Source organism: Rhinoraja longicauda, chromosome 9 (assembly GCF_053455715.1).
Source record: "Rhinoraja longicauda isolate Sanriku21f chromosome 9, sRhiLon1.1, whole genome shotgun sequence".
NCBI lineage: Eukaryota > Metazoa > Chordata > Chondrichthyes > Rajiformes > Arhynchobatidae > Rhinoraja > Rhinoraja longicauda.
In genome coordinates, this window is record NC_135961.1 from 63,363,432 (window position 1) to 63,389,312 (window position 25,881).

The 25,881-nt window shown below is 49.3% G+C and overlaps 1 protein-coding gene and 1 non-coding gene across 7 annotated transcripts in view; both read left to right on the forward strand.

Annotated features, from left to right (window-relative positions):
* plcb4a (phospholipase C, beta 4a) overlaps nt 1-25,881 on the forward strand; it is a 420,446-nt gene that overhangs the window by 82,988 nt on the left and 311,577 nt on the right. The window lies entirely within an intron of this gene.
* On the forward strand, nt 4,779-4,851 carry trnaa-agc (transfer RNA alanine (anticodon AGC)). The gene has a single exon. It is a non-coding gene; the product is annotated as a tRNA-Ala (tRNA).

The following is a 25,881-nucleotide window of genomic DNA, read 5'->3' on the forward strand; positions in this document are numbered from 1 at the left end:
TATATCAAGCCAAGGTTTTTATTTCACACAATGCTGGAGTAACTCAGCGGGTCAGGCAGCATCTCAGGAGAGAAGGAATGGGTGACGTTTCGGGTCGAGACCCTTCTTCGGACTGAAGAAGGGTCTCGACCCGAAACGGATCAGTCTGAAGAAGGGTCTCGACATCGAAACGTCACCCATTCCTTCTCTCCTGAGATGCTGCCTGACCCGCTGAGTTACTCCAGCATTTTGTGAAATAAATACCTTCGATTTGTACCAGCATCTGCAGCTATTTTCTTACACTTTATATTAAGCCAATTAACCTACAGACCTGCACGTCTTTGGAGTGTGGGAGGAAACCAAAGTTCTCGGAGAAAACCCACGCAGGTCACGGGGAGTACGCACAAACTCCGTACGGACAGCACCCGTAGTCGGGATCGAACCTGGATCCCTGGCGCTGTGAGGCAGCAACTCTACTGCTGCGCCACCGTGCCGCCCTGACGCCACCATGTTGCCCCAGATTGATTGAAAGGTACAGCATGGAAACAGGCCCTTTGGCCCACGGAGTCCGTGCCGACCAGCGATCACCCGTTCACACTAGTTCTATGTTATCCCACTTTCCCATCCACTCCCTACACACGAGGGAGTGGGCGAGTGTGGGCGAGTTGGGCCGAAGGGCCTGTTTCCACACAGTATCACTCTGACTCTCTATGGTTCTCATTATTGGATTACTTTGTACGTTTAGCGCAATCTACCCTGTGACTTGTGTGTCCTCTTCCATTCCAGCCTGAAAGGCAACTCTGATTCATGGCCAAGTGCAAACTCATCTGCCTTTACCTTGTTAACTCACATGAAATACGGTCTGCTCAAGGCATTGCTCTCTTAGAAGATGCCTTCCTGAATAGTGTATGTTTGTCTTGGCTAACCTTGTAGATGGGGACGTCAGTATTGTTTACGATCGAAACACCCAAACTCAGAGAAAGGTCTCGACCCGAAACGTCACCCATTCTGTCTCTCCAGAGATGCTGCCTGTCCCGCTGAGTTACTCCAGCTTTTTGTGTCTTATCCCAAGAATATATCAATCGTACACCGATCAGCCAAAACATTATGACCTGATGAGCCAAAACATTATGACCACCTGCCTAATATGCTGTTGGTCCTCCGTGTGCGGCCCCATACGCAGCAGGGTACGATGCACTGTGTATTGTGACACATTCCTCCCGTGACCACCATTAACATTTTCTGTGACTTGTGCCACAGTCGACCTTCTGTCGGTGCGGACCAGACGGGATAGCCTTCGTTGCCCTCGCGCATCGATGAGCCTTGGGCGCCCAACACCCTGTCTGTCGTCGGTTTGTGGTTTGTCCCTCCTCGGACCACTGTCGGTTGGTACTCACCACTGCTGACCGGGAGCACCCCACAAGCGTTGCCGTTTCAGAGATGCTCTGACCCAGTCGTCTGGCCATAACAATTTGGCCCTTGTCAAAGTCGCTCAGGTCTTTACTCCTGCCCATTTCTCTTGCATCCAACACATCAACTTGAAGAACTGACTGTTCACTTGCTGCCTAATATATCCTACCCCTTGACAGGTGCCATTGTAACAAGACAATCAGTGTTATTCACTTCGCCTGTCAGTGGTCATAATGTATTGGCTGATCATTTTATATGGGCGGCACGGTGGCGCAGCGGTAGAGTTGCTGCCTCAAAGCGCCAGAGACCCGGGATCAGTCCTGGCCACGGTTGCTGTCTGTACGGAGTTTGCACGTTCTCCCCGTGAACTGCGTGGGTTTTCTCCTGGTGCTCCGGTCGCCTCCCACACTCCAAAGACGTTCTGGTTTGTGGGGGAGGAGTTGCACAGTTTGATATCCACAGGGAAGAAGGATCTCCTGTGGCGTTATGTGCTGCCATCTTGGTGGAACCAGTCTGTTGCTGAAGGTACTTCTCAGGTTGACCAGTGTGTCATGGTGGGGGGGTGAGCTGTATTGTCTTCCCCTCCTCCAAGACCACCTCCCGTGAATCCAACTCCGCCCCCAGGACGGAGCCAGCCTTCCCGATGAGTTTGTTAATCCTTCGTTATTCCTGGAATATATTCCATTTTTTTCCACAGACATTTACAAACAGCTGAGAAAGGCAAAAATGCGTGGGGTTTTTGCAACACGTTACATGAAGGCTTTTAACATAGAAACATAGAAAATAGGTGCAGGAGTAGGCCATTCGGCCCTTCGAGCCTGCACCGACATTCAATATGATCATGGTTGATCATCCAACTCAGTATCCCGTACCTGCCTTTTCTCCATACCCCCTGATCCCTTTAGCCACAAGGGCCACATCTAAGTCCTTCTTAAATATAGCCAATGGACTGGCCTCAACTACCTTCTGTGGCAGAGAATTCCACAGATTCACCACTTTTAATGGATTAAAGAGAGCAGAATTGCTAGTGAGAAGGGTTGGCAAAAGAGGGGATGAGGTGAAAAGATTTTTTTTAATTTGCCGTTGAATTATGAATGCATATCTGGATCGGTGAAAGGTCATGTCATAAGAGATAGGAGTAGAATTAGGCCATTCGGCCCATCAAGTCTACTCCGCCATTCAATCATGGCTGCTCTATCTCTCCCTCCTAACCCCATTCTCCCCATAACCTCTGACACCTTTACTAATCAAGAATCCATCTAGCTCAGCCTTGAAAATATCCCACAGATTCACCACCCTCTGAACAAAGAAATTTCTCCCCATCTCCTTCCTAAAGGAACGTCCTTTACTTCTGAGGCTATGACCTCTAGTCCTAGACTTTCCCACTGGTGGAAACATCCTCTCCACATCCACTCTATCCCTGTTCTGGTGAAGGGGAAAAAGATTTAATTGGAATCCGAGGGGTAACTTTTTTCACACAAACGGTGGTGGTTGCATGGAACGAGCTGCCAGAGGAGATAGTTGAGGCTGGGACTTCCCGTCTATTAAGAGACAGTTAGACAGGTACATGGATAGGACAGGTTTGGTGGGATGTGGGCCAAACACAGGCAGGTGAGACTAGGGTAGCTGGGACATTGTTGGCCGGTGTGAGTGAGTTGGGTCGAAGGGCCCGTTTCCACACTGTATCTCTCCATGATTCTAGGGGAAGGGAAAGTATAATAAAGATTACTCGTAGCAGTATAAACCTTTAGAAATGCGGTTGGTTACATGGTGGGAATTTAAAAAGGACGTCAAACATTAATTTTATTGCACTGTTGTGGCGTGGGACATGCAAATCTCCAGCAGCTGTCTTCATACGCAAATAAAATGTGACTGTACAACTTGTGACTGCGGCTTTTAAGATGTTTTGTTTAGTTTAGTTTAGAGACACAGCGCGGAAACAGGCCCTTCAGCCAACGAGTCCGCGCCGACCAGCGACCCCCGCACGCTTACACTATCCTACACGCACTGGGGACAATTTTACATTTATACCAATTAAGCCATTCAACCTACAAACCTGCGCGTCTTTGGAGTGTGGGAGGAAACCGGAGCTCCCGGAGAAAACCCACGCAGGTCACGGGGAGAACGTACAGGCTCCGTGCAGACAGCGTCCGTGGTCAGGATCGAATCCGGCTCTCTGGCGCTGCAAGGCAGCAACTCTACCGCTGCGCCACCGCGCCGCCCATGAATTTAAGTGATTTCAATAGCTAGCTTTCCAGACTGCAGCACCAATTAATAATGACCACTGAATCTGACTGCAGTGTCCAAAGTGTTCATACTTTTCTGCATATGGAGGGATATGGATCATGGACATTGTGGACGAATGGATCTGTTCCTGTCTGTACTGTTCTATGTTCAAATATACACACAAATTGCTGGAGTAACTCAGCGGGACAGGCAGCATCTCTGGAGAGAATACTCCAGCGTTTTGTGTCTATCTTCGATTTAAACCAGCATCTGCAGTTCCTTCCTGCACATTTTGTCTGCTCCACTGTTCTATGTTCTGTACATTGTCCTCAGCGCAGAAACAAGCCCTTCGGCCCGCCAAGTCCGCGCCGACCAGCCATCACGCTAACACTATCCTACACGCACCAAGGACGATTTACAATTTTTACCGAAGCCAATTAACCTACAAACCTGTATGCATTGGGAGTGCGGGAGGAAACCGGAGAAAAGCCACGCAGGTCACGGGGAGAAGGTACAAACTCCGTACAGACAGTCCTTGTAGTCAGGATGGAACCCGGGTCTCTGGCGCAGTAAGGCAACAGCTCTACCCGCTGCGTCACCACTGCCCTTTTCCCCAAGTTCGCAAGTTATAGAAGTAGAATTAGGCCATTCGGCCCATCGAGTCTACCCCGCCATCTGCTCCGGTGTCCTCCCACACTCCAAAGACGTACAGGCTTGTAAGTTAATTGGCTTTGGTAAAACTGTAAGTTGTCCCCAGTGTGTGTAGGATAGTGTTAGCGTGCGGGGATCGCTGGTCGGCGCGGACACAGTGGGCCGAAGGGCCTGTTTCCGCGCTGCATCACTAAACTAAACATACAGGATACTGAGTTGGATGATCAGCCATGATCACATTGAATGGCGGTGCTGGCTCGAAGGGCCGAATGGCCTACTCCTGCACCTATTTTCTATGTTTCTAAACCATTCCTTCTCTCCAGAGATGCTGCCTGACCCATTGAGTTACTCCAGCGTTTTGGGTTTAGTTACATCGTTAGTTTTACTGAGTTTCTGTTTGAGAGCAACTTGCGAAACTTGATACTCTGTGCCATCTGAGAACGATGAGATCAGGTCACGTTCACGTGATATTTGCCCATGTAATTCTATCCCTGGTCTGGGGAATTAGTGCTGGGGAATTAGCTCAAATGGTAGAGCGCTCGCTTAGCATGCGAGAGGTAGCGGGATCGATGCCCGCATTCTCCATTTCTCTTTTAGGCAGCGCGGCGGTAGAGTTCCTGCCTCGAAGCGCCAGAGACTCGGGTTCGATCCTGAGCACGGGTGCCGTCCTTACGACGTTCTCCCCGTGACCTGCGTGGGTTTCCTCCTTTTTTTCTCCCACACCCCAGAGACGTGCACGTTTGTAGGTTAATTGGCTTTGGCAAAAATTGTAAATGGTCCCTAGTTTTGTGTAGGATAATGTTCGTGTGCTTGGGGATCGCTGGTCGGCGCGGACTCGGTGGGCCGAAGTGTCTGTTGTACCTCTAAACTAAACTGAACTACACTAAATTCAAATCAATAAATGTGGAAGTGCATATCATACAAAGTGAAGCCAGGTTCGCATCTGCAGTTAATTAAGTGTTTGAATTCTGATTGATGCTCCGAGATTTGAGAAATGAGGTGGAATCACGAGAATTTTGATCAATTCAAAGGTGGAAATAAAGAGGCTGCTGCTGCCTATTCTTTTGGGAAATCCTTCTGAATGCAAATGTGGTAATGAACCAAGGCATGTTACATTCTGAAAATCATGTTGAATGTTTCTCTTCGAAGCGCTTATAATAAATCATCAATGTACTTGTGAGACTGTAGTATGTGCGAGATTTTTGTTTTTCTCTCTGGCTCCCTTCCAGCTTTCTCTCCCCACCCTGCGCTCAGTCTGAAGAGGCGGCACGGTGGCGCAGCGGTAGAGTTGCTGCCTTACAGCGCGTGCAGCGCCGGAGACCCGGGTTCGATCCCAACTGCGGGGTGCTGTCTGTACGGAGTTTGTACGTTCTCTCCCCGTGACCTGCGTGAGTTTTCTCCGGGACCTTCGGTTTCCTCCCACACTCCAGGCGTGGGGTTGGCTTGGTAAATGTTAAAAGGAAAATTGTCCCTGGCGGGTGTAGGATAGTGTTAATGTGCGAGGATCGCTGGTCGGCGCGTACCCGTTGGGCCGAAGGGGCCTGATTCCGTGATGTTTCTCTAAACTAAATAATAATAATAATAATTTATTTATATTATTAGATAGACGTGCAGGGGTCTCGGTTAACTGGCTTGGCGTAAATGTAAAATTGCCCACGGGGTGTGTGTAGGATAGTGTCCATGTGCGGGGATCGCTGGTCGGTGCGGACTTGGTGGCTCGAAGGGCCTGTTTCCGGGCTGTGTCTCCAAACTAACCTAAACTAAATTCCAATACATTTATAGACAATAGACAATAGGTGCAGGAGGAGGCCATTCGACCCTTCGAGCCAGCACCGCCATTCAATGTGATCATGGCTGATCATTCTCAATCAGTACCCCGTTCCTGCCTTCTCCCCATACCCCCTGACTCCGCTATCCTTAAGAGCTCTATCTAGCTCTCTCTTGAATGCATTCAGAGAATTGGCCTCCACTGCCTTCTGAGGCAGAGAGTTCCACAGATTCACAACTCTCTGACTGAAAAGGTTTTTCCTCATCTCAGTTCCAAATGGCCGACCCCTTATTCTTAAATCATGTTGGTTTGGCTCAGTGGGAATGCTCTGGATTAATTAGCTGCTAATTCATATTGCGCATCAGAATCTCAGCATGTAATTGAGGTTGGCACTCCAGCAGAACTTTAGACTCCAGACATACAGCCTGGAAACAGGATTCTTGGCCAACCGAGTCCACGCCGACCAGCGATCAACCCATAAATTAACACTGTCCTACACACACCGATCAGCCAAAACATTATGACCACTGACAGGCGAAGTGAATAACGTTGATTATCTTGTTACAATGGCACCTGTCAAGGGGTGGGGTATATTAGGCAGCAAGTGAACAGTCAGTTCTTGAAGTTGATGTGTTGGATGCAGGAGAAATGGGCAGGAGTAAAGACCTGAGCGACTTTGACAAGGGTCAAATTGTTATGGCCAGACGACTGGGTCAGAGCATCAGTGATTCGGCAAGGCTTGTGGGGTGCTCCCGGTCAGCAGTGGTGAGTACCTACCGACAGTGGTCCGAGGAGGGACAAACCACAAACCGGCGACAGACAGGGTGTTGGGCGCCCAAGGCTCATCGATGCGCGAGGGCAACGAAGGCTATCCCGTCTGGTCCGAACCGACAGAAGGTCGACTGTGGCACAAGTCACAGAACATTTTAACGGTGGTCACGGGAGGAATGTGTCACAATACACAGTGCATCGCACCCTGCTGCGTATGGGGCTGCACACGGAGCACCAACAGCATATTAGGCAGGTGGTCATAATGTTTTGGCTCATCGGGTCATAATGTTTTGGCTAATCGGTGTACATTGTACCTTTACTGGGCATCTTGTTCTCCCCCTCCCAATCCATCAACATTCCTTCCTTTAGATTCACAATTCACAGTCCTCAGTCCTATCTGTTCGTGCTCTTTCTGTTTTTTCATCTCTGGCCTATCATCTGCCCTTCTCACCTGTACCAACCTTTTACCTTTGTTTAGTTTAGAGATACAGCGCGGAAACAGGCCCTTACGGCCCACCGAGTCCGCGCCGACCCGCGATCCTCGCACACTAACACTATCCTGCACACACACTAGGGACAATTTACGCTTATACCAAGCCATTTAACCTACAAACCTGCACGTCTTTGGAGTGTGGGGGGAGACCGAAGATCTCGGAGAAAAACCCACGCAGCTCACGGGGAGAATGTAGAAACTCCCTAGAAACAGCAACCGTAGTCGGGATCGAACCCGGGTCTTTGGTGCTGCAAGCACTGTAAGGCGACTTCGTGTGCTCGTTCCAGAAGAATATCATTCAGTACATACAATCCACCCCACACTTTTAAACGGTGGCGCAGCGGTAGAGTTGCTGCCTCACGGCGCCAGGGACCCGGGTTCGATCCCGACTATAGGCGCTGTCTGTACGGAGTTTTTACGTTCTCCCCGTGACCTGCGTGGGTTTTCTCCGAGATCTTCGGTTTCCCCCCACACTCCAAAGACGTGCAGGTGTGTAGGTTAATTGGCTTGGTATGAGGGTAAAATTGTCCCCCGAGTGTGTGTAGGGTAATGTTAGTGTGTGGGGATCGCTGGTCGGCACGGACTCAATAGGCCAGCAATTCCCGTACACTAGCACTATCCTACACACTAGGGACAATTTTACAATTTTTACCGAGGTCAATTAACCTACAAACCTGGACGTCTTTGTAGTGTGGGAGGAGAAAATCCTCGCGGTCACGGGGAGAACGTACAAACTCCATCCAGACAGCGCCCGTAGTCGGGATGGAACCCGGGTTATCTGGCGCTGTGGGGCAGCAACTCTACCGCTGCGCCACCATTGCTGCCCACTGCCCCAGTGTAAGGAGATCCCTGCAGGTTTTTGCCATGTCGGGCTGTTTTGAATTTCCTAATTCCTTTTGGCCAGCATCTGTTCTTCTCAAAGTTGACAAAGTGACATGGCAGTGACCTGCGTTTTAATGCAGCAAAATGCTGCAGGCAGCTCTCAGGAAGACATTTCAAATAAAACCTGGCACTGAAGCACAAAGAAATATTAGAACAGGTAACCATCTCTGGCCGAGCCTCCGTAGAATGGCTTGAAGGAGCGAAGGAAGATCCGGAACAAACAAAGGTGCAGCCACCAGTGCTGTCCATTCATTGGGAAGGCAGAGCCTGGAAACAGACCATTCGGCCCATCAAGTCCACGCTGACTGCCAGTCACCCATTCACGCCAGTTCTAAGATCAGCACGGCGGCGCAGCGGTAGAGTTGCTACCTCACAGCACCGGAGACCCGGGTTCGATACTGACTTCGGGTGCTGTCCGTACAGAGTTTGTACGCTCTCTAACCTACCCACAACATCATAGCCACCTAACCTACTGAACATCAATAGACAATAGGTGCAGGAGGAGGCCATTCGGCCCTTCGAGCCAGCACCGCCATTCAATGTGATCATGGCTGATCATTCTCAATTAGTACCCCGTTCCTGCCTTCTCCCCATACCCCCTGACTCCTCTATCCTTAAGAGCTCTATCTAGCTCTCTCTTGAATGCATTCAGAGAATTGGCCTCCACTGCCTTCTGAGGCAGAGAATTCCACAGATTCACAACTCTCTGACTGAAAACGTTTTTCCTCATCTCCGTTCTAAATGGCCTACCCCTTATTCTTAAACTGTGGCCCCTGGTTCTGGACTCCCCCAACATTGGGAACATGTTTCCTGCCTCCAATGTGTCCAACCCCTTAATAATCTTATACGTTTCGATAAGATCCCCTCTCATCCTTCTAAATTCCAGTGTATACAAGCCTAGTCGCTCCAGTCTTTCAACATAGAACAGTCCCTCCATTCCGGGAATTAACCTAGTAAACCTACTCTGCAGGCCGTCAGCAGCAGATAAGGTGAAATGGCAGCATAATGATGATTTCGCTGTCGATGCTGGAAGCAAAATTGGGTGGAAGGCCTGCCGTCATTTGGATGAGTTGCCTTGAAGTATTCAATTATTAAACCTTCAGTGTATTTATCAAAGCTTTATATCTTTACACATGGAACAGCACAGCACATGAACTGGCCCTTCAGCCCACAATCTTTGTGCCGAACATGATGCCAAGTTAAATTGTTCTCATCAGCCTGGTGATCCAGATGCCACTATTGCCTGTGCTTCCACGTGCCTATTTATAAACCTCAAATTCAATACAGCGCAGAAACAGGCCCTTCGGCCCACCGTGTCCGCGCTGACCAGCGACCACTCTGTACACTAACACTTTCAGCGCGTCACGGTGGTGCAGCGGTAGAGTTGCTGATTTACAGTGAACACAGCGCCGGAGACCCAGGTTCGATCCCGACTATGGGCGCTGTCTGCACGGAGTTTGTACGTTCTCCCCCGTGACCTGCGTGGGTTTTCTCCGAGATCTTCGTTTTCCTCCCGCACTCCAAAGAGGTCCAGGTTTGTAGGTTAATTGACTTGGTAAATGTTTTTTTTTTAAATTGTCCTTGGTGGGTGTAGGATAATGTTAGTGTGCGGGGATCGCTGGTCGGCGTGGACCCGGTGGGCAGAAAGGGCCTGTTTAGGCAATAGACAATAGGTGCAGCAGGAGGCCATTTGGCCCTTTGAGCCAGCACCACCATTCAATGTGATCATGGCTGATCATTCTCAATCAGTACCCCGTTCCTGCCTTCTCCCCATACCCCTTGATTCCGCTATCCTTAAGAGCTCTATCAAGCTCTCTCTTGAATGCATTCAGAGAATTGGCCTCCACTGCCTTCTGAGAATTCTGAGAATTCCACAGATTCACAACTCTCTGACTGAAAAAGTTTTTCCCCATCTCTGCTCTAAATGGCCTACCCCTTATTCTTAAACTGTGGCCCCTGGTTCTGGACTCCCCCCAACATTGAGAACATGTTTCCTGCCTCTAGCGTGTCCAGCCCCTTAATAATCTTATACGTTTCGATAAGATCCCCACAGTGTCGCGCTGTATCTCTAAACGAAACTATTCTACACACTCGGGACAATTTTACCGAAACCTGCGCAATCTTGGAGTGTGGGAGGAAACCGGAGAACCTGGAGAAAACCCACGTGGTCACGGGGAGAACGCACAAACTCTGTACAGACAGCACGTATAGTCAGGATGGAACCCGGGTCTGTGGTGCTGTAAGGCAGCAATTCTACCGCTGCGCCGCCTGACTTGCTGCACCTGTCTTTTATTTTACGTGGAATTTCATTCCAGTTGTGGTCTTACTTCATTCTAGTTGCATTTTCTTGTAATTTTGATATCTGTTTGGTTGCCAAGAATTGTGAACTGTGCAGGACTTCTTGTGTCTTTAAATGGAAACTTGTTTGTCTTGTCATGATGTTCCAATTAGATTAACAAAAGCCTCAGGAACAACGCCGCTGAGAATTCCTTAAAAGGTGTGGCTGTTGATGGAGGTTTGTGCTGAGCCATGAGATAGAACAAAGAAACATAGTACAGCGCAGGAGAAGGCCATTCGGCCCACAATGTCTGTGCTGAACACGATGTCAAGACCAACTCGCACATCGTGACAATCGACTGCAGATGCTGCTTTATACCAAAGAAAGGCACAAAGTGCTGGAGTATCTCGCTGGCACAGCGGTAGAGTTGCTGCCTCACAGCGCCACGGACCCGGGTTCGATCCTGACTATGGGTGCTGTCTGTACGGAGTTTGTACGTTCTACCCCAGGGTTTTCTCCGGGTGCTCCAAAGACTTGCAGGTTTGTAGGATAATTGGCTTGGTATAATTGTAAATGGTCCTTAGTGTGTGTCGGATAGTGTTAGTGTGCGGGGTGGCTGGTTGGCGTGGACACGGTGGGCCGAATGGCCTGTTTGCGCGCTGTATCTCTAAACGAAACTAAACAAGCTGGCATGCATGGTCTTTTAAACAATGTTGCCGTTGCTTTTAATTTTGACTCTGAAAGAGTGGGAGGAAACCGGAGCACCCGGAGAAAACCCACGCAAGTCACAGGGAGAATGTGCAAACTCCACACAGACAGCACTGGAGGTCAGGATTGAACCTGGGACACTGGTGCTGTGAGGCAGTGGCTCTACCAGATGCCCCATTATGGCCGGCTTTTCACCTCAGTTTAACTTGTTTAACACTGATCATCTAATAACAATCATCGGCGGCACGGTGGCGCAGCGGTAGAGTTGCCGCCTTACAGCGAATGCAGCGCCGGAGACCCGGGTTCGATCCCAAATACGGGCGCCGTCTGTACGGAGTTTGTACGTTCTCCCCGTGACCTGCGTGAGTTTTCTCCGAGATCTTCGGTTTCCTCCCACACTCCAAAGACGTACAGGTATGTAGGATAATTGGCTGGGCAAATGTGAAAATTGTCCCTAGTGTGTGTAAGATAGTGTTAATGTGCGGGGATCGCTGGGCGGCGCGGACCCGGTGGGCAGAAGGGCCTGTTTCCGCGCTGTATCTCCAAATCTAAATCTAAAATCTAAACAACTTCGGCCAAAATATCCTGAGATCACCAACTCCTGCTAACCGATCAAAACAAGCATGAAGCCAATAAAAACCAGCTTTCACAAAGTGCCAAAGGCCTCCTTTGACACAAATGATATGCAAGTTTAAATGAAACAAATCAATATTTACATGTGTAGGAAGGAAGTGCAGATGCTGATTCACACAGAAGGTAAGACACAAAATGCCGGAGTAACTCAGCGGGACGGGCAGCATCTCTGGAGAGAAGGAATGGGCGATGTTTCGGGTCGAGACCCTTCTTCAGACTTGAACCGAAACGTCACCCATTCCTTCTCTCCAGAGATGCTGCCTGACTCGCTGAGTTACTCCAGCATTGTGTGTCTGCCTTCAGTATTTACATGCATTGAGCTCAGCGATTCCAAAAGAGCAGCAAAACGTCACCTTTATTTATCATATCATATCATATATATACAGCCAGAAACAGGCCTTTTTCGGCCCTCCAAGTCCGTGCCGCCCAGCGATCCCCGTACATTTACCGTATAAACACAGCATGGAAACAGACCCTTCGGCCCACCGAGTCCGTGCCGGCCAGCGATCCCTCGTTCACACCAGTTCTACCTTATCCCACTTTCCGCATCCACTCCCTACACAAATTGGAGGAACACCACCTCATATTTCGTTTGGGTAGCTTACACCCCAGCGGTATGAACACTGACTTCTCTAACTTCAAGTAACCCTTGCTTTCCCTCTCTCTCTCCATCCCCTTCCCAGTTCTCCTTATCAGTCTTACTGTCTTCGACTACATTCTATCTCCGTCCCGCCCCCTCCCTGTGGAATTCTCTGCCTCAGAAGGCAGTGGAGGCCAATTCTCCGAATGCATTCAAGAGAGAGCTAGATAGCGGAGTCAGGGGGTATGGGGAGAAGGCAGGAACGGGGTGCTGATTGAGAATGATCAGCCATGATCACATTGAATGGCGGTGCTGGCTCGAAGGGCCGAATGGCCTCCTCCTGCACCTTTTGTCTATTGTCCCCTGACATCAGTCTGAAGAAGGGTCTCGACCCGAAACGTCACCCATCCCTTCTCTCCTGAGATGCTGCCTGATCCGCTGAGTTACTCCAGCATTTTGTGTCTATCTTCGATTTAAACCAGCACCTGGGCCATTCTTAGTCACGTGTGTGTATGACCAAAAAATGTGACAAATTGTGGAATACATGTGTCTCTTCTAATTCTGAAAGCAATACAGGTATATTGTTTCGTACTGCACATATATGACTTGTATATGTCGAAGTTTATCAAGTGGAATTTTTATATGTTATGCTGACAATGCCTTCCATCACAGTGAGGGTGTGCCTAGAGCAATCACTGTGATGGCTGTTTGTGTAAACATTGTGTACAAATTGTGTAAAAATTGTATCTGTGTGTCCTGTGCTTTTTGCTGTCTACTGCCGGACCCTGACGTGAGAGGACGCTGGCGTTGTTTATTCACCGCTTCTCCGTCAGGATAGTTTGTCTGTTTGTTTTTATGTTTGATTGTTTATGTAAAGCGCTTTGAGCACCTGATAAGGCGCTATAAAATAAATGCTTATTATTATTATTATTATTAATGTTTGTTTAGGGTCAAATATGACTGGTCCCGCGTGTGACCTCACATGGTCACGTGTGCGACCTCACATGGTCACGTGTGCGACCTCACATGGTCACGCTTGCGACGTCCCATGGTCACGGGTGCGACCCCACATGGTCACGGGTGCGACCCCACATGGTCACGCGTGCGACCCCACATGGTCACGCATGCGGCCCCGCGTGGTCACACAGGTGACTAAGAATGGTCCATCTGCAGTCCTTTCCTCCTCATCCATCCTCAGATATGGGGCCGTTATAGACAATAGACAATAGGTGCAGGAGGAGGCCATTCGGCCCTTCGAGCCAGCACCGCTATTCAATGTGATCATGGCTGATCATTCTCAATCAGTACCCCGTTCCTGCCTTCTCCCCATACCCCCTGACTCCGCTATCCTTAAGAGCTCTATCTAGCTCTCTCTTGAATGCATTCAATGTTATGAAGAAGGAGATGGTTATTTAGCTGAATAATTTCATCCACTTCATCATAATCCTCCATCAGCATTTCACCTCCAAATATCTTGTTAAGATAATCAGTTTAATGTGCGATATAAAGAATATTTGGTTGGCGCAGCTTGTAAATCGTGTTGAAAGCAAGGATTCAGTTTCACGAATTGTAGGTTCGTTTCGGTTGTGAACGCGTCCGATTCTGAACATTTTCTAAATATGGCAGAACAACGCACTGAGCGCTGGAGGATCTCAGTGGGTCAGGCAGCATCTGTGGAAGGAATGGGCAGGCGTGTTACCTCAGCTTTTTATCTTCTATACTGTCTATCTTCAGTTTAGTTTAGTTTGGTCTATCTTCAGTTTATTGTCACGTGTACCGAGGAACAGTGAAGAGCTTTTTGTCGCGCGCTGACCAATCGGCGGAAAGACTACACAGATGCACCTCGGCTGACGATGCTTCGACTTACGACATTTCGACTTCACGATGGTGCAAAAGCGACACACAGTCAGTGGAAAGTCAGTCAGCCGCGCGATCACCAGTGTAAACAACCCATACTCTACAGTGGACTCACACAATGTAAGTGTTCTGAGCACGTGTTAGTTAGGCTAGGTGTTCTGAGCACGTTTCAGTTATGTTCAGTAGGTTAGGTGGCTATGATTAAAGGGTTGGACACGTTAGAGGCAGGAAACATGTTCCCAATGTTGGGGGGAGTCCAGAACCAGGGGCCGCAGTTTAAGAATAAGGGGTAGGCCATTTAGAACTGAGATGAGGAAAAACTTTTTCAGTCAGAGAGTTGTGAATCTGTGGAATTCTCTGCCTCAGAAGGCAGTGGAGGCCAATTCTCTGAATGCATTCAAGAGAGAGCTGGATAGAGCTCTTAAGGATAGCGGAGTCAGGGGGTACGGGGAGAAGGCAGGAACGGGGTACTGATTGAGAATGATCAGCCATGATCACATTGAATGGCGGTGCTGGCTCGAAGGGCCGAATGGCCTCCTCCTGCACCCATTGTCTATTGTCTATTCAGCGATGCTGCCTCATGGACCACTGAGTTACTCCAGTATTTTGTGTCTACCACAAACTCACCCCCATCGTTCCCACTTACATTTACCATGTCATGCTGACATTGAACTCTAGTTGCAGGTCCGAAACGTCAATCCCTTGACGAAAGGGAATCCCTTCCCTTTATCTGCATTATCCTGCCTCTGTACACTGTGGACGGCTCGATTGTTATCATGTACAGGTGCACCTCGACTTACGATGTGGTTACGTTCCGATAAACCCACCGTAAATCAAAAATATTGTAAATCGAAAATGCATTTAACAAACCTAACCTACCAAACATCACAGCCACCTAACCTACCCAACATCATAGCCACCTAACCTACCCAACATCATAGCCACCTAACCTACCCAACATCATAGCCACCTAACCTACCCAACATCATAGCCACCTAACCTACCCAACATCATAGCCACCTAACCTACCCAACATCATAGCCACCTAACCTACCCAACATCACAGCCACCTAACCTACCCAACATCATAGCCACCTAACCTACCCAACATCATAGCCACCTAACCTACCCAACATCACAGCCACCTAACCTACCCAACATCACAGCCACCTAACCTACCCAACATCATAGCCACCTAACCTACCCAACATCACAGCCACCTAACCTACCCAACATCATAGCCACCTAACCTACTGAACATCAATAGACAAACTATGGCCCCTTGTTCTGGACTCCTCCAACATTGGGAACATGTTTCCTGCCTCTAACGTGTCCAACCCCTTAATAATCTTATACGTTTCGATAAGAAGAAAAGGAATAGGTGACGTTTCGGGTCGGAATCCTTATTCAGACTGAGTGAGCTTAGGGAACCTTGGTTAAGGGAGGAATTTGAAAATTTGCTCAGGGTAGAAAAGCAAGTGCATCGTGGGTAATGGAAATTTGCACCAAACATGTCGTTATCGGAAACAACATTTATGAATGAAATTCGGTCAAAGAGGGGCCAGGAAATGACTTTGGCAATTGGATTAAGCAGAAGCTAAAAGCCCTGTTGAAGTATATTAGAACCAAGGAGATCTTCAAGGAAAAAATAGGATATGTGAATGAGGACCTGAATGATAAGAAAAAGACACAAAGTGCTGGAGTAACTCAGCGGGTCAGGCAGCATCTCCGGAGAACATGGATAGGTGTGGGAAGGAACTGCAGATGCTGGTTTACACCGACGATAGATACAAAATGCTGGAGGAACTCAGCGGGACAGGCAGCGTCTCTGGAGAGAAGGAATGGGTGACGTTTCAGGGTCGAGACCCCTTTTTCAATCGACCCGAAACGTCACCCATTCCTTCTCTCCTGAGATGCTGCCTGACCTGCTGAGTTACTCCAGCATTTTGTGAATAAATACCTTCGATTTGTACCAGCATCTGCAGTTATTTTCTTACACTTCTCTCCAGAGATGCTGCCTGTCCCGACGAACGTGGATTGGTGACGTTTTGGGTCGGGGCCCCTTCTTCAGACTGAACTGCAGACGCTGGAATCGTGAGCAAAAGAACAAAGTGCTGGTGGAGTCAGTCAGGCAGCATCTCTGGAGAACGTGGGTGGGTGAAGCCTCTGGTTACGGACCCTTCTTCAGGTCGGGACTGGCATAGACACGTCTCACTGGTGTGCAGCAGGGCGTGGAACGCGAAGACTGGACATTTGAGGGAGGAGCAAGCGATGTTCGGGAGAATGCCTGTGGCAGGAAGGAGGAAGTGTTTGGACGTGTTGGAGCACACTGTGGTGAATAAACGGACGGGGCTTGATGACACCTGCCTCACGCTGTTCAGGGACGCAGCCGAGGACTTGACTGGAGCCCTGCCCGAGATTTCTGCATCTTCACTAGTCGCAGGTGAGGTGCCACAAGACTGGAGGAAGGCTGAAGGTGGTTGCTTTATTCAATAAAGCGTAGAAACCACAGGGCAGTGAGCCTTGTACCAAGGGTAGGGAACTATGCTGGAGAAGGCTATGAGTGCCAGGGTCTATGTTTCCGCTAGTGGGAGAGTCTAGGACCAGAGGGCACAGCCTCAGAACCTCTAGGAAGGAGATGAGGGGGGAATTTCTTCAGTCAGAGGGTGGTGAATCTGTGGAATTCTTTGCCGCAGAAGGCTGTGGAGGACGAGTCGACGGCAGAGATAGATAGATTCTTGATTAGTACGGGGTGTCAGGGGGTTATGGGGAGAAGGCAGGAGAATGGGGTTAGGAGGGAGAGATAGATCAACCGCGATTGAATGGCAGAGTAGACTAGATGGGCCGAGTGGCCTAATTCTGCACCTATAAATTATGAACACGAACTTATTAATGATTTTGATGAGAATGTACCAGGCATGTTTCGTACGTTTACAGATGACACTAAAATAGATGGGGCGGTGGGTGTATGGGACGAGCTGCCGGAAGATAGACACACAATGCTGGAGTAACTCAGCGGGACAGGCAGCATCTCCGGATAGAAGGAATGGGTGACGTTTCTGGTCAAGACCCATCTTCTCGACCTGAAAGGTCTCCCATTCCTTCTCTCCAGGGATGCTGCCTGGGCCCTCCGAGTTACTCCAGCATTTTGTGTCTATCTTCGGGTTTCAACCTGCATCTGCAGTTCCTTCGCACACTAGAATTGATGGAATCGTAGACAGGCGAGATGGTTAGCAATACCCTGATTATCGGGGCAGGTGGGCCAAGTGAAATGGCGAACGGAGTTTAATTCAGATAAATGTGAAGTGCTGTATTTTGGGAGCTCAAACCTGGGCCAAATCTGGAACATTAGCGGCAGATTAGAAGCAGGCTGCACATTTTTCTGCAGGGGAGATCATAGACAATAGACAATAGGTGCAGGAGAAGGCCATTCGGCCCTTCGAGCCAGCACCGCCATTCAGTGTGATCATGGCTGATCATTCTCAATCAGTACCCCGTTCCTGCCTTCTCCCCATACCCCCTGACTCCGCTATCCTTAAGAGCTCTATCTAGCTCTCTCTTGAATGCATTCAGGGAATTGGCCTCCACTGCCTTCTGAGGCAGAGAATTCCACAGATTTACAACTATCTGACTGAAAACGTTTTTCCTCATCTCAGTTCTAAATGGCCTACCCCTTATTCTTAAACTGTGGCCCCTTGTTCTGGACTCCCCCAACATTGGGAACATGTTTCCTGCCTCTAACGTGTCCAACCCCTTAATAATCTTATACGTTTTGATAAGATCTCCTCTCATCCTTCTAAATTCCAGTGTATACAAGCTCATGCTTTGGAATTCTGTGCTTTTTTGAGGAGGTAACTGAGTAAATCGATGAGATCAGAACAGCAGTGCAGGTTTACAAGGACTTTATCAAGGACTAGACCTAGTGGACCCGTTGGGCCCAAACCTCTCCTGCATTGGTGCAGAATCCTCTCCTCCCCCCCTCCCCTCTCCTCCTCCCCCCTCCTCCCCCCTCCCCTCTCCCCCTCCCCCCTCCTCCCCCCTCCCCTCTCCCCATCCTCCCCGCTCCCCTCTCCCCCTCCCCCATCCTCCCTCCTCCCCTCTCCCCCTCCCGCCTCCCCTCCTCCCTCCCGCCTCCCCTCCTCCCTCCCCCTCCCCTCCTCCCTCCCCCTTCCCCTCCCCCACACTCCATCCCCCTCACCCCCCCCCCTTATCCTCCCTCCTCACCCCTCCCTCCTCACCCCACCCCCCCCCTCCCTCCACCCCCCTCCCTCCCTAGGAGATAGATTTAAACTTTAAAATGTGAATAACTTTAAAACTATAACACCGATTTCAATGAAACTTCTTCCATTAGCACCAAAGGGACGACGGTGAGGAAGGTGGGCCTAAAATTGTCGCGCTATCGTGGACCGTTTTGGCTGTAGTTCAGGGACAAACAAACAAACATTGGTGCAGCGCCCTGTCCTCCCCCCCTCCCCTCTCCCTTCTCCCCCACTCCACCTTCCCCCCTCCCTCCTCCCCTCCCCCTCCGCTCCTTTTAAACTTAAAAATGTGAATAACTAAAAAAATATGAGACCGATTTCAATAAAACTACTTGCATTATCACTAAAGTGACAACGGTGAGTAAGGAAGGGCCTAACATTGTCGCGCTATCGTGTAACGTTTTGGCTGAAGTTAGTCACAAACAAACAAACAAACAAACGAGAGTTTTAGTATATAGATGTTGACAAGGTCCCACTTGGTAGGCTGGTCCAGAAGGTAAAGGCACAATTATATTTAACAGATATGGGTGGCACGGTGGCGCAGCAGGAGTAACTCAGGCAGGCAGGCAGCAATAGACAATAGGTGCAGGAGGAGGCCATTCGGCCCTTCGAGCCAGCACCGCCATTCAATGTGATCATGGCTGATCATTCTCAATCAGTACCCCGTTCCTGCCTTCTCCCCATACCCCTTGACTCCGCTATCCTTAAGAGCCCTATCTAGCTCTCTCTTGAATGCATTCAGAGAATTGGCCTCCACTGCCTTCTGAGGCAGAGAATTCCACAGATTCACAACTCTCTGACTGAAAACGTTTTTCCTCATCTCCGTTCTAAATGGCCTACCCCTTATTCTTAAACTGTGGCCCCTTGTTCTGGACTCCCCCCAACATTGGGAACATGTTTCCTGCCTCTAACGTGTCCAACCCCTTAATAATCTTATACGTTTCGATAAGATCCCCTCTCATCCTTCTAAATCCCAGTGTATACAAGCCTAGTCGCTCCAGCCTTTCAACATACGACAGTCCCGCCACAAAAAATGTTGCCTCTCAGGTTCCTATTAAATCTTAGACACAATAGGTACTGGAAGAGAGAGGTGGGTGACGGTGAGAAATGGAAGGAGACAAGGAATGCAAAGGTCCCCGGGCGTTGTGCCTCTTGAGAACAGGTTTACCCACTTGGAAGCTGTCGGGGGAAGAAGACGTTGTCACACTGAGCGGCAGGCTGGCCTGCGAAGCAAAAAATGCTGTCGAGCCAAGACCAAAGAGGCCGACGTCAGGCAACGCCGGGGGTAGTAGGAGACCACTGTGAGAGGTACGGACAGGGGTTTCTGCGGCAGCCGGCGGGATTCGAGGATGGCGTGCTGCCTCCCTGGTGCCAGGATCCAGGATGTCACGGACAGAGTGCAGGAAATCCTCAAGGACGAAGGTGAACAGCCGGAAGTGGCAGTGCATGTTGGCACAAACGATGTCAGAAAGAAGGGGATGGATATTCTGCAGCGTGACTTTAGAGAGCTCGGAAAAATGCAGAAAAGCAGAGTTATCATATCATATCATATCATATATATACAGCCGGAAACAGGCCTTTTCGGCCCACCAAGTCCGTGCCGCCCAGCGATCCCCGCACATTAACACTATCCTACACCCACTAGGGACAATTTTTACCTTTACCCAGCCAATTAACCTACATCCGGTTTGCTTCCAGTTCCTCGTGCCGGCGAGAGCAGGAACAGGGAGATACAGGACCTGAATGTGTGGTTGAGGAAATGGTGTAGGGGGCAGGGATTTAGATTCTTAGATCACTAGGATCTGTTTTGGGGTAAGGGGGAATTGTCGCTCCAGCCTTTCAACATACGACAGTCCCGCCATTCCGGGAATTAACCTAGTAAACCTACGCTGCACGCCCTCAATAGCAAGAATATCCTTCCTCAAATTTGGAGACCAAAACTGCACACAGTACTCCATCAAAGGACCCAAACAGTCTTTCCAGGTGAGACAGAGGTTCACCTGCACCTCCTCCAACCTCATGTATTGCATCCGCTGCTCTAGATGTCAACTTATTTATATCGGCGAAACCAAGCGCAGGCTCGGCGATCGCTTCACTGAACACCTGCGCTCGGTCCGCATTAACAAAACTGATCTCCCGGTGGCCCAGCACTTTAACTCCCCCTCCCATTCCCAGTCTGACCTCTCTGTCATGGGCCTCCTCCAGTGCCATAGTGAGGCCCGCCGGAAATTGGAGGAGCAGCACCTCATATTTCGCCTGGGCAGCTTGCAGCCCGGTGGTATGAACGTCGACTTCTCCAACTTCAGATAGCTCCTCTGTCCCTCTCTTCCCCTCCTCCTTCCCAGATCTCCCTCTATCTTCCTGTCTCCACATATATCCTTCCTTTGTCCCGCCCCCCTGACATCAGTCTGAGGAAGGGTCTCGACCCGAAACGTTACTCATTCCTTCTCTCCTGAGATGCTGCCTGACCTGCTGAGTTACTCCAGCATTTTGTGAATAAATCGATTTGTACCAGCATCTGCAGTTATTTTCTTATACTCCAGGTGCGGTCTCACTAGGGCCCTGTACAACTGCAGAAGGACCTCTTTGCTCCTATACTCAACTCCTCTTGTTATGAAGGCCAACATTCCATTGGCTTTCTTCACTGCCTGCTGTACATTAGCGGAGTGAGGGGGTATGGGGAGAAGGCAGGAACGGGGTACTGATTGAGAGTGATCAGCCATGATCGCATTGAATGGCGGTGCTGGCTCGAAGGGCTGAATGGCCTCCTCCTGCACCTATTGTCTATTGTCTATTGTCTATTGTACCTGCATGCTTCCTTTCAGTGACTGATGCACTAGGACACCCAGATCTTGTTGTACGCCCCCTTTTCCTAACTTGACACCATTCTGATAATAATCTGCCTTCCTTTTCTTACCACCAATGTGGATAACCTCACACTTATCCACATTAAACTGCATCTGCCAAGCATCCGCCCACTCACACAACCTGTCCAAGTCACCCTGCAACCTCATAGCATCTTCCTCACAGTTCACACTACCACCCAGCTTTGTATCATCTGCAAATTTGCTAATGGTACTTTTAATCCCTTCATCCAAGTCATTAATGTATATTGTAAATAGCTGCGGTCCCAGCACCGAGCCTTGCGGTACCCCACTAGGCACTGCCTGCCATTCTGAAAGGGACCCATTTATCCCCATTCTTTGCTTTCTGTCTGTCAACCAATTTTCTATCCATGTCAGTACCCTACCCCCAATACCATGTGCTCTAATTTTGCCCACTAATCTCCTATGTGGGACCTTGTCGAACGCTTTCTGAAAGTCGAGGTACACCACATCCACCGGCTCTCCACTGTCAATTTTCCTAGTTACATCCTGAAAGAATTCCAGAAGATTAGTCAAGCATGATTTCCCTTTCGTAAATTGGGTAAACGCTTTATGCCTGAGATGGTAAATCGAAAACCAGAGGACATAGGTTTAAGGTGGGGGGGGGGGGGGGGGATAGATTTAATTGGAACCTGAAGGATAACGTTTCTACACAAGGGGCGGTGGGTGTGTGGAACGAGCTGCTGGAAGATAGACACAAAATGCTGGAGTAACTCAGCGGGACAGGCAGCATCTCTGGATAGAAGGAATGGGTGACGTTTCGGGTCGAGACTCTTCGTCAGATAGTTGAGGCAGGCAGTCACTCTCGCGACGTTTAAGAAACATTTAGACAGGTACACGGACAGGGCAGGTTTTGAGGGATATGGGCCAAACGCGGGCAGGCAGGCAGGCAGGTGGAACCAGTGTAAATGGGGCATGTTGGTCGGACGTGGGCAAGTTGGGCAGAAGGGCATTTTTCCAAGCTGTGTGATTGTGACTCTATTCACTGCACCAAGCATTTGCATTTTGCTGAAGGTTTTAAATATTTTCATGTTTCTTTGAGCATCAGCAGGATTTGGCAGAAGCTCCAGGGCACAGTATAACTATGTATTTTAAAGCTTTGCAAATAGAGCGCTCCAGTGGTCACGCTGCAAAATATGATAAGTACATTAAAATGTTAAGTTATCAGCTTGGAAGCTTTTATTCAAAACCTAGTTTGAATCATGAAAATTTGCATGTACTTTGCATTTTTCAAATTGGCCACGCAGTGTGTCACTTAAACTCTTATCTCACACCGCGTACATTCAAGATGAAAATCGACGAGTTTTTATATCAGGGGTATGGGCGCAGCAAAGTTAAATTGAGTCGAAAGATCAGCCATAACGGGGCGAAACGGTGGCACAGCTGGTAGAGCCGCTGCCACACAGCGCCAGAGACCCAGGGTTCGATTCTGACCTCGGGTGAAGTAAGTGTGTGCGTGTGTGCGTGCGTCTGTGTGCGTGCGTGCCTCTGTGTGTTTCTGTGTGTGTGTGTCTGTGTGTTTCTGTGTGTGTGTCTGTGTGTCTGGAGAAAATGCTGGAGTAACAGGCAGGCAGCATCTCTGGAGAGAAGGAACGGGTGACGATTTGGGTCGAGACCCTTCTTCAGACTGTCTGTCTGTGTCTCTGTGTGTGTCTGTCTGTGTGCCTGTCTGTGTCTCTGTGTCTGTCTTAATTGGGTTTAACGTTACCTAGAAAATCCCTCTAATGCCCAGGTAGCTGATGTAAAAAAGGAATACCATACAACAATTAGTGTGTATGGGTCTGGTTGGCGCGGACTCGAAGGGCTTAAAGGCCAGTTTTCATGCTGTATGTCGAAACTCAACTAAACTAAACCAAACTACAGATTGCCACAAAATGTTGGAGTAGCTCAACGGGACAGGCAGCGTCCCTGGAGAGAAGGAATGGGTGACGTCTTGGGTCGAGACCCTTCTTCAGTTTCAGCTCGAAATGCCACCCATTCCTTCTCTCCAGAGATGCTGCCCGTTCCACTGAGTTACTCCATGCATTTTGTGCCTGTGTTTGATATAAATCAGCATCTGCAGTTCCTTCCGACACCGCTCCGTGTTCTCCAGAGATGCTGCCTGACCCGCTGAGTTCCTCCTGCACTTTGTGTCCACCTTAAAGGGCCTGTCCAGTTACGACTGCCGGCCACTGTCAAAGTCGTAGCAGATCGCCGAAAAACTTAATTTTTTTTTTTACCCTACAACAATGTCCACGACAATGTCCACGACAATGTCCACGACAGAGCTAGATAGAGCTCTTAAGGATAGCGGAGTCAGGGGGTATGGGGAGAGGGCAGGAACGGGGTACTGATTGAGAATGATCAGCCATGATCACATTGAAAGGCGGTGCTGGCTCGAAGGGCCGAATGGCCTCCTCCTGCACCTATTATCTATTGTCTATTGACAATGCCCGCGACAAGCTACGACAACCTACCACCTCGGTGACAGCAAGCTGCGACCCAGTCAGTCACCGAAAAATTTCGAGTGGGCAACTTTTTCCGCGACCAGCTAAGATCCGCTACGACTCATTGAAGACTCCTCACGATCATGCCCGCGACACCCTGGCGAACGTGCGGAGACAGCCTCGTTGCCGGCAGTCGCCTTAAAATTGCCTCACCGGGACAGGCCCTTAACTCTGCGCAACCTCTTCCTGCAGCTTAACACAAACATAGAAACATAGAAAATAGGTGCAGGAGGAGTAGGCCATTCAGCCCTTCGAGCCTGCACCGCCATTCAATATGATCATGGCTGATCATCCAGCTCAGTAACCTGTACCTGCCTTCTCTCCATACCCCCTGATCCCTTTAGCCACAAGGGCCACATCTAACTCCCTCTTAAATATAGCCAATGAACTGGCCTCAACTACCTTCTGTGGCAGAGAATTCCACAGATTCACCACTCTCTGTGTGAAAAAAAACGTTCTCATCTCGGTCCTAAAAGACTTCCCCCTTATCCTTAAACTGTGACCCCTTGTTCTGGACTTCCCCAACATCGGGAACAATCTTCCTGCATCTAGCCTGTCCAACCCCTTAAGAATTTTGTAAGTTTCTATAAGATCCCCCCTCAATCTTCTAAATTCCAGCGAGTACAAGCCAATGCTGGAGTAACTCAGGCAGGCAGCATCTCTGGAGAGAAGGAACGGGTGACGATTTGGGTCGAGACCCTTCTTCAGACAGTAACTCATACACCCACTAATCCAGGCATCATTCTGATAAACCTCTGCACCCACATTTCAAAAGGCACATTGGGGTGAATACTCAGGATTATCCCTTTAATGTTCTGCCAAAGGAAATTCTTTAAAATCTAGAAGGGTGAGAGGGGATCTTATTGAAACATATAAGATTATTAAGGGATTGGACACGCTAGAGGCAGGAAACATGTTCCAGATGTTGGGGGAGTCCAGAACCAGGGGACACAGTTTAAGAATAAGGGGTAGGGCATTTAGAGCGGAGATGAGGAAAAACCTTTTTACCCAGAGAGTTGTGAAGTTGTGGAATTCTCTGCCTCAGAAGGCAGTGGAGGCCGATTCTCTGGAGGCTTTCAAGAGTTAGATAGAGCCCTTAAAGATAGCGGAGTCAAGGTATACGGGGAGAAGGCAGGAACAGGGAACTGATTGTGGATGCTCAGCCATGATCACGGTGGATGGCGGTGCTGGCTCGAAGGGCCGAATGGCCTCCTCCTGCACCTATTGTCTATTGTCTACTGCTGGAAGATGTGAGCTTCCAGCCGAGGGTGTTTAGCAGCGTTCTGCAGAGTTCACCACTGCAGTGTCATTCTGTTGTGATAGACAATAGACAATAGACAATAGGTGCAGGAGGAGGCCATTCGGCCCTTCGAGCCAGCACCGCCATTCAATGCGATCATGGCTGATCACTCTCAATCAGTACCCCGTTCCTGCCTTCTCCCTATACCCCCTCACTCCGCTATCCTTAAGAGCTCTATCCAGCTCTCTCTTGAAAGCATCCAACGAACTGGCGTCCACTGCCTTCTGAGGCAGAGAATTCCACACCTTCACCACTCTCTGACTGAAAAAGTTCTTCCTCATCTCCGTTCTAAATGGCCTACCCCTTATTCTTAAACTGTGGCCCCTTGTTCTGGACTCCCCCAACATTGGGAACATGTTTCCTGCCTCTAATGTGTCCAATCCCCTAATTATCTTATATGTTTCAATAAGATCCCCCCTCATCCTTCTAAATTCCAGTGTATACAAGCCCAATCGCTCCAGCCTTTCAACATACGACAGTCCCGCCATAGCACCTGCCATTCCTGGAAGCTCGGTCCATTATACCTTCCACCCTTTGTGTAAACATTTTTTTGCCTCTCAGGTTCCTATTAAATCTTAGACACAAAGTGCTGGAGCAACTCAGCAGGCCAGACAATCACCTGAGTCAGAGGCAAGACTGCGAGCAAATGAGTCACGACTGACACTAATTTAGCAAGACAGATGAGCTAATAAAGACACAAGGTGCTGGGGCAGTC